This window comes from Lissotriton helveticus, chromosome 1_1, assembly GCF_964261635.1.
Source record: "Lissotriton helveticus chromosome 1_1, aLisHel1.1, whole genome shotgun sequence".
Lineage (NCBI taxonomy): Eukaryota > Metazoa > Chordata > Amphibia > Caudata > Salamandridae > Lissotriton > Lissotriton helveticus.
The window spans coordinates 376,875,322-376,883,263 of record NC_136057.1 but is presented as its reverse complement, the minus strand read 5'-3'; positions in this window follow the sequence as shown (position 1 = coordinate 376,883,263).

Genomic DNA, 7,942 nt, shown 5'->3' with positions numbered 1-7,942 from the left:
TGCTGTCTCTCTGTAGTGTGCTGTCTCTCTGTAGTGTGCTGTCTCTCTGTAGTGTGCTGTCTCCTGTAGTGTGCTGTCTCCCTATAGTGTGCTGTCTCTAGTGTGCTGTCTCTAGTGTGCTGTCTCCCTATAGTGTGCTGTCTCTCTGTAGTGTGCTGTCTCCCTATAGTGTGCTGTCTCCCTATAGTGTGCTGTCTCCCTGTAGTGTGCTGTCTCCCTGTAGTGTGCTGTCTCTAGTGTGCTGTCTCTAGTGTGCTGTCTCCCTATAGTGTGCTGTCTCCCTGTAGTGTGCTGTCTCCCTATAGTGTGCTGTCTCTAGTGTGCTGTCTCCCTATAGTGTGCTGTCTCTAGTGTTGCTGTCTCCCTATAGTGTGCTGTCTCCCTGTAGTGTGCTGTCTCCCTATAGTGTGCTGTCTCTCTGTAGTGTGCTGTCACCCTATAGTGTGCTGTCTCTAGTGTGCTGACTCCTGTAGTGTGCTGTCTCCCTATAGTGTGCTGTCTCTCTGTAGTGTGCTGTCTCCCTGTAGTGTGCTGTCTCCCTGTAGTGTGCTGTCTCCCTATAGTGTGCTGTCTCCCTGTAGTGTGCTGTCTCCCTGTAGTGTGCTGTCTCTCTGTAGTGTGCTGTCTCCCTGTAGTGTGCTGTCTCCCTGTAGTGTGCTGTCTCCCTGTAGTGTGCTGTCTCTAGTGTGCTGTCTCTAGTGTGCTGTCTCGGCTGTAGTGTGCTGTCTCCCTATAGTGTGCTGTCTCCCTGTAGTGTGCTGTCTCCCTGTAGTGTGCTGTCTCTCTGTAGTGTGCTGTCTCTCTGTAGTGTGCTGTCTCCCTGTAGTGTGCTGTCTCCCTGTAGTGTGCTGTCTCCCTATAGTGTGCTGTCTCTCTGTAGTGTGCTGTCTCTCTGTAGTGTGCTGTCTCCCTGTAGTGTGCTGTCTCCCTGTAGTGTGCTGTCTCCCTGTAGTGTGCTGTCTCTAGTGTGCTGTCTCTAGTGTGCTGTCTCTAGTGTGCTGTCTCTAGTGTGCTGTCTCTCTGTAGTGTGCTGTCTCCCTGTAGTGTGCTGACTCCCGGTAGTGTGCTGTCTCCCTGTAGTGTGCTGTCTCTCTGTAGTGTGCTGTCTCCCTATAGTGTGCTGTCTCCCTGTAGTGTGCTGTCTCCCTATAGTGTGCTGTCTCCCTGTAGTGTGCTGTCTCCCTATAGTGTGCTGTCTCCCTGTAGTGTGCTGTCTCCCTATAGTGTGCTGTCTCTCAGTGTGCTGGCCTTTGGTGTGCTGTTGTGTTCTCCCTATAGTGTGCTGTCTCCCTATAGTGTGCTGTCTCTCTGTAGTGTGCTGTCTCCCTGTAGTGTGCTGTCTCCCTGTAGTGTGCTGTCTCCCTGTAGTGTGCTGTCTCCCTATAGTGTGCTGTCTCGTAGTGTGCTGTCTCCCTATAGTGTGCTTCTTCTAGTGTGCTGCTGTAGTGTGCTGTCTCCCTATAGTGTGCTGTCTCCCTATAGTGTGCTGTCTCCCTGTAGTGTGCTGTCTCCCTATAGTGTGCTGTCTCCCTGTAGTGTGCTGTCTCCCTATGTAGTGTGCTGTCTCTAGTGTGCTGTCCTCCTTAGTGTGCTGTCTCCCCTGTTTGTGTGCTGTCTCCCTATAGTGTGCTGTCTCCCTATAGTGTGCTGTCTCCCTGTAGTGTGCTGTCTCCCTGTAGTGTGCTGTCTCCTATAGTGGCTGTCCTTAGTGTGCTGTCTCTGTGTGCTGTCTTAGTGTGCTGTCTCCCTTGTAGTGTGCTGTCTCTAGTGTGCTGTCTCTAGTGTGCTGTCTCTCTGTAGTGTGCTGTCTGTAGTGTGCTGTCTCTAGTGTGCTGTCTCTAGTGTGCTGTCTCCCTGTAGTGTGCTGTCTCCCTATAGTGTGCTGTCTCCCTGTAGTGTGCTGTCTCCCTATAGTGTGCTGTCTCCCTATAGTGTGCTGTCTCTAGTGTGCTGTCTCTCTGTAGTGTGCTGTCTCCCTGTAGTGTGCTGTCTCTAGTGTGCTGTCTCCCTGTAGTGTGCTGTCTCCCTATAGTGTGCTGTCTCCCTGTAGTGTGCTGTCTCCCTATAGTGTGCTGTCTCTCTGTAGTGTGCTGTCTCCCTATAGTGTGCTGTCTCCCTATAGTGTGCTGACTCCCTGTAGTGTGCTGTCTCCCTATAGTGTGCTGACTCCCTATAGTGTGCTGTCTCCCTATAGTGTGCTGTCTCCCTGTAGTGTGCTGTCTCTCTGTAGTGTGCTGTCTCCCTGTAGTGTGCTGTCTCTAGTGTACTGTCTCCCTATAGTGTGCTGTCTCCCTGTAGTGTGCTGTCTCTAGTGTGCTGTCTCTAGTGTGCTGTCTCCCTGTAGTGTGCTGTCTCCCTATAGTGTGCTGTCTCTCTGTAGTGTGCTGTCTCTAGTGTGCTGTCTCTAGTGTGCTGTCTCTAGTGTGCTGTCTCCCTGTAGTGTGCTGTCTCCCTATAGTGTGCTGTCTCCCTATAGTGTGCTGTCTCCCTATAGTGTGCTGTCTCCCTGTAGTGTGCTGTCTCCCTATAGTGTGCTGTCTCCCTGTAGTGTGCTGTCTCCCTGTAGTGTGCTGTCTCTCTGTAGTGTGCTGTCTCCCTGTAGTGTGCTGTCTCCCTGTAGTGTGCTGTCTCCCTGTAGTGTGCTGTCTCCCTATAGTGTGCTGTCTCCCTGTAGTGTGCTGTCTCCCTGTAGTGTGCTGTCTCCCTATAGTGTGCTGTCTCCTTGTAGTGTGCTGTCTCCCTGTAGTGTGCTGTCTCCCTATAGTGTGCTGTCTCTAGTGTGCTGTCTCTAGTGTGCTGTCTCCCTATAGTGTGCTGTCTCTAGTGTGCTGTCTCTAGTGTGCTGTCTCCTTGTAGTGTGCTGTCTCCCTATAGTGTGCTGTCTCTCTGTAGTGTGCTGTCTCCCTGTAGTGTGCTGTCTCTAGTGTGCTGTCTCTAGTGTGCTGTCTCCCTGTAGTGTGCTGTCTCCCTGTAGTGTGCTGTCTCCCTGTAGTGTGCTGTCTCCCTGTAGTGTGCTGTCTCTAGTGTGCTGTCTCTAGTGTGCTGTCTCTAGTGTGCTGTCTCCCTATAGTGTGCTGTCTCTCTGTAGTGTGCTGTCTCTAGTGTGCTGTCTCCCTATAGTGTGCTGTCTCCCTATAGTGTGCTGTCTCCCTATAGTGTGCTGTCTCCCTGTAGTGTGCTGTCTCCCTGTAGTGTGCTGTCTCCCTGTAGTGTGCTGTCTCCCTGTAGTGTGCTGTCTCCCTATAGTGTGCTGTCTCCCTGTAGTGTGCTGTCTCCCTGTAATGTGCTGTCTCTAGTGTGCTGTCTCTAGTGTGCTGTCTCTAGTGTGCTGTCTCCCTATAGTGTGCTGTCTCCCTATAGTGTGCTGTCTCCCTATAGTGTGCTGTCTCTAGTGTGCTGTCTCTAGTGTGCTGTCTCTAGTGTGCTGTCTCCCTATAGTGTGCTGTCTCCCTGTAGTGTGCTGTCTCCCTGTAGTGTGCTGTCTCCCTGTAGTGTGCTGTCTCCCTGTAGTGTGCTGTCTCCCTGTAGTGTGCTGTCTCCCTGTAGTGTGCTGTCTCTAGTGTGCTGTCTCTAGTGTGCTGTCTCTAGTGTGCTGTCTCTAGTGTGCTGTCTCCCTATAGTGTGCTGTCTCCCTATAGTGTGCTGTCTCCCTGTAGTGTGCTGTCTCCCTGTAGTGTGCTGTCTCCCTGTAGTGTGCTGTCTCCCTATAGTGTGCTGTCTCTCTGTAGTGTGCTGTCTCCCTATAGTGTGCTGTCTCCCTATAGTGTGCTGTCTCCCTGTAGTGTGCTGTCTCTAGTGTGCTGTCTCCCTATAGTGTGCTGTCTCCCTGTAGTGTGCTGTCTCCCTGTAGTGTGCTGTCTCTCTGTAGTGTGCTGTCTCCCTGTAGTGTGCTGTCTCCCTGTAGTGTGCTGTCTCCCTATAGTATGCTGTCTCTCTGTAGTGTGCTGTCTCCCTGTAGTGTGCTGTCTCTAGTGTGCTGTCTCCCTATAGTGTGCTGTCTCCCTGTAGTGTGCTGTCTCTAGTGTGCTGTCTCCCTATAGTGTGCTGTCTCCCTGTAGTGTGCTGTCTCTAGTGTGCTGTCTCCCTATAGTGTGCTGACTCCCTATAGTGTGCTGTCTCCCTATAGTGTGCTGTCTCCCTGTAGTGTGCTGTCTCTCTGTAGTGTGCTGTCTCCCTGTAGTGTGCTGTCTCTAGTGTACTGTCTCCCTATAGTGTGCTGTCTCCCTGTAGTGTGCTGTCTCTCTGTAGTGTGCTGTCTCTAGTGTGCTGTCTCTAGTGTGCTGTCTCCCTATAGTGCGCTGTCTCCCTATAGTGTGCTGTCTCCCTGTAGTGTGCTGTCTCCCTGTAGTGTGCTGTCTCTCTGTAGTGTGCTGTCTCCCTATAGTGTGCTGTCTCCCTATAGTGTGCTGTCTCCCTATAGTGTGCTGTCTCCTTGTAGTGTGCTGTCTCCCTGTAGTGTGCTGTCTCCCTATAGTGTGCTGTCTCTAGTGTGCTGTCTCTAGTGTGCTGTCTCCCTATAGTGTGCTGTCTCTAGTGTGCTGTCTCTAGTGTGCTGTCTCCTTGTAGTGTGCTGTCTCCCTATAGTGTGCTGTCTCTCTGTAGTGTGCTGTCTCCCTGTAGTGTGCTGTCTCTAGTGTGCTGTCTCTAGTGTGCTGTCTCCCTGTAGTGTGCTGTCTCCCTGTAGTGTGCTGTCTCCCTGTAGTGTGCTGTCTCCCTGTAGTGTGCTGTCTCTAGTGTGCTGTCTCTAGTGTGCTGTCTCTAGTGTGCTGTCTCCCTATAGTGTGCTGTCTCTCTGTAGTGTGCTGTCTCTAGTGTGCTGTCTCCCTATAGTGTGCTGTCTCCCTATAGTGTGCTGTCTCCCTATAGTGTGCTGTCTCCCTGTAGTGTGCTGTCTCCCTGTAGTGTGCTGTCTCCCTGTAGTGTGCTGTCTCCCTGTAGTGTGCTGTCTCCCTATAGTGTGCTGTCTCCCTGTAGTGTGCTGTCTCCCTGTAGTGTGCTGTCTCTAGTGTGCTGTCTCTAGTGTGCTGTCTCTAGTGTGCTGTCTCCCTATAGTGTGCTGTCTCCCTATAGTGTGCTGTCTCCCTATAGTGTGCTGTCTCTAGTGTGCTGTCTCTAGTGTGCTGTCTCTAGTGTGCTGTCTCCCTGTAGTGTGCTGTCTCCCTGTAGTGTGCTGTCTCCCTGTAGTGTGCTGTCTCCCTGTAGTGTGCTGTCTCCCTATAGTGTGCTGTCTCCCTGTAGTGTGCTGTCTCCCTGTAGTGTGCTGTCTCCCTGTAGTGTGCTGTCTCCCTGTAGTGTGCTGTCTCTAGTGTGCTGTCTCTAGTGTGCTGTCTCTAGTGTGCTGTCTCCCTATAGTGTGCTGTCTCCCTATAGTGTGCTGTCTCCCTGTAGTGTGCTGTCTCCCTGTAGTGTGCTGTCTCCCTGTAGTGTGCTGTCTCCCTATAGTGTGCTGTCTCTCTGTAGTGTGCTGTCTCCCTATAGTGTGCTGTCTCCCTATAGTGTGCTGTCTCCCTGTAGTGTGCTGTCTCTAGTGTGCTGTCTCCCTATAGTGTGCTGTCTCCCTGTAGTGTGCTGTCTCCCTGTAGTGTGCTGTCTCTCTGTAGTGTGCTGTCTCCCTGTAGTGTGCTGTCTCCCTGTAGTGTGCTGTCTCCCTATAGTGTGCTGTCTCTCTGTAGTGTGCTGTCTCCCTGTAGTGTGCTGTCTCTAGTGTGCTGTCTCCCTATAGTGTGCTGTCTCCCTGTAGTGTGCTGTCTCTAGTGTGCTGTCTCCCTATAGTGTGCTGTCTCCCTGTAGTGTGCTGTCTCTAGTGTGCTGTCTCCCTATAGTGTGCTGACTCCCTATAGTGTGCTGTCTCCCTATAGTGTGCTGTCTCCCTGTAGTGTGCTGTCTCTCTGTAGTGTGCTGTCTCCCTGTAGTGTGCTGTCTCTAGTGTACTGTCTCCCTATAGTGTGCTGTCTCCCTGTAGTGTGCTGTCTCTCTGTAGTGTGCTGTCTCTAGTGTGCTGTCTCTAGTGTGCTGTCTCCCTATAGTGTGCTGTCTCCCTATAGTGTGCTGTCTCCCTGTAGTGTGCTGTCTCCCTGTAGTGTGCTGTCTCCCTGTAGTGTGCTGTCTCTCTGTAGTGTGCTGTCTCCCTATAGTGTGCTGTCTCCCTATAGTGTGCTGTCTCCCTATAGTGTGCTGTCTCCCTGTAGTGTGCTGTCTCTCTGTAGTGTGCTGTCTCTCTGTAGTGTGCTGTCTCTCTGTAGTGTGCTGTCTCTAGTGTGCTGTCTCTAGTGTGTTGTCTCCCTATAGTGTGCTGTCTCTCTGTAGTGTGCTGTCTCCCTATAGTGTGCTGTCTCCCTATAGTGTGCTGTCTCCCTATAGTGTGCTGTCTCCCTGTAGTGTGCTGTCTCCCTATAGTGTGCTGTCTCCTTGTAGTGTGCTGTCTCCCTGTAGTGTGCTGTCTCCCTATAGTGTGCTGTCTCCCTGTAGTGTGCTGTCTCCCTGTAGTGTGCTGTCTCCCTGTAGTGTGCTGTCTCTAGTGTGCTGTCTCTAGTGTGCTGTCTCCCTATAGTGTGCTGTCTCTCTGTAGTGTGCTGTCTCTAGTGTGCTGTCTCCCTATAGTGTGCTGTCTCTAGTGTGCTGTCTCTCTGTAGTGTGCTGTCTCTCTGTAGTGTGCTGTCTCCCTGTAGTGTGCTGTCTCTATGTAGTGTGCTGTCTCCCTATAGTGTGCTGTCTCCCTGTAGTGTGCTGTCTCCCTGTAGTGTGCTGTCTCCCTGTAGTGTGCTGTCTCTAGTGTGCTGTCTCCCTGTAGTGTGCTGTCTCTCTGTAGTGTGCTGTCTCCCTATAGTGTGCTGTCTCCCTATAGTGTGCTGTCTCCCTATAGTGTGCTGTCTCCCTATAGTGTGCTGTCTCCTTGTAGTGTGCTGTCTCCCTGTAGTGTGATGTCTCCCTGTAGTGTGCTGTCTCCCTGTAGTGTGCTGTCTCCCTATAGTGTGCTGTCTCCCTGTAGTGTGCTGTCTCCCTGTAGTGTGCTGTCTCCCTGTAGTGTGCTGTCTCCCTGTAGTCTGCTGTCTCCCTGTAGTGTGCTGTCTCCCTGTAGTGTGCTGTCTCCCTGTAGTGTGCTGTCTCCCTGTAGTGTGCTGTCTCCTTGTAGTGTGCTGTCTCCCTGTAGTGTGCTGTCTCCCTGTAGTGTGCTGTCTCCCTGTAGTGTGCTGTCTCTAGTGTGCTGTCTCTAGTGTGCTGTCTCTAGTGTGCTGTCTCTAGTGTGCTGTCTCCCTATAGTGTGCTGTCTCCCTGTAGTGTGCTGTCTCCCTGTAGTGTGCTGTCTCCCTGTAGTGTGCTGTCTCCCTGTAGTGTGCTGTCTCTCTGTAGTGTGCTGTCTCCCTGTAGTGTGCTGTCTCCCTATAGTGTGCTGTCTCTCTGTAGTGTGCTGTCTCTCTGTAGTGTGCTGTCTCCCTGTAGTGTGCTGTCTCCCTATAGTGTGCTGTCTCTCTGTAGTGTGCTGTCTCTCTGTAGTGTGCTGTCTCTCTGTAGTGTGCTGTCTCCCTGTAGTGTGCTGTCTCCCTATAGTGTGCTGTCTCTAGTGTGCTGTCTCTAGTGTGCTGTCTCCCTATAGTGTGCTGTCTCTCTGTAGTGTGCTGTCTCCCTATAGTGTGCTGTCTCCCTATAGTGTGCTGTCTCCCTGTAATGTGCTGTCTCCCTGTAGTGTGCTGTCTCTAGTGTGCTGTCTCTAGTGTGCTGTCTCCCTATAGTGTGCTGTCTCCCTATAGTGTGCTGTCTCCCTGTAGTGTGCTGTCTCTAGTGTGCTGTCTCTAGTGTGCTGTCTCCCTGTAGTGTGCTGTCTCCCTGTAGTATGCTGTCTCCCTGTAGTGTGCTGTCTCTCTGTAGTGTGCTGTCTCTCTGTAGTGTGCTGTCTCTAGTGTGCTGTCTCTAGTGTGCTGTCTCCCTATAGTGTGCTGTCTCT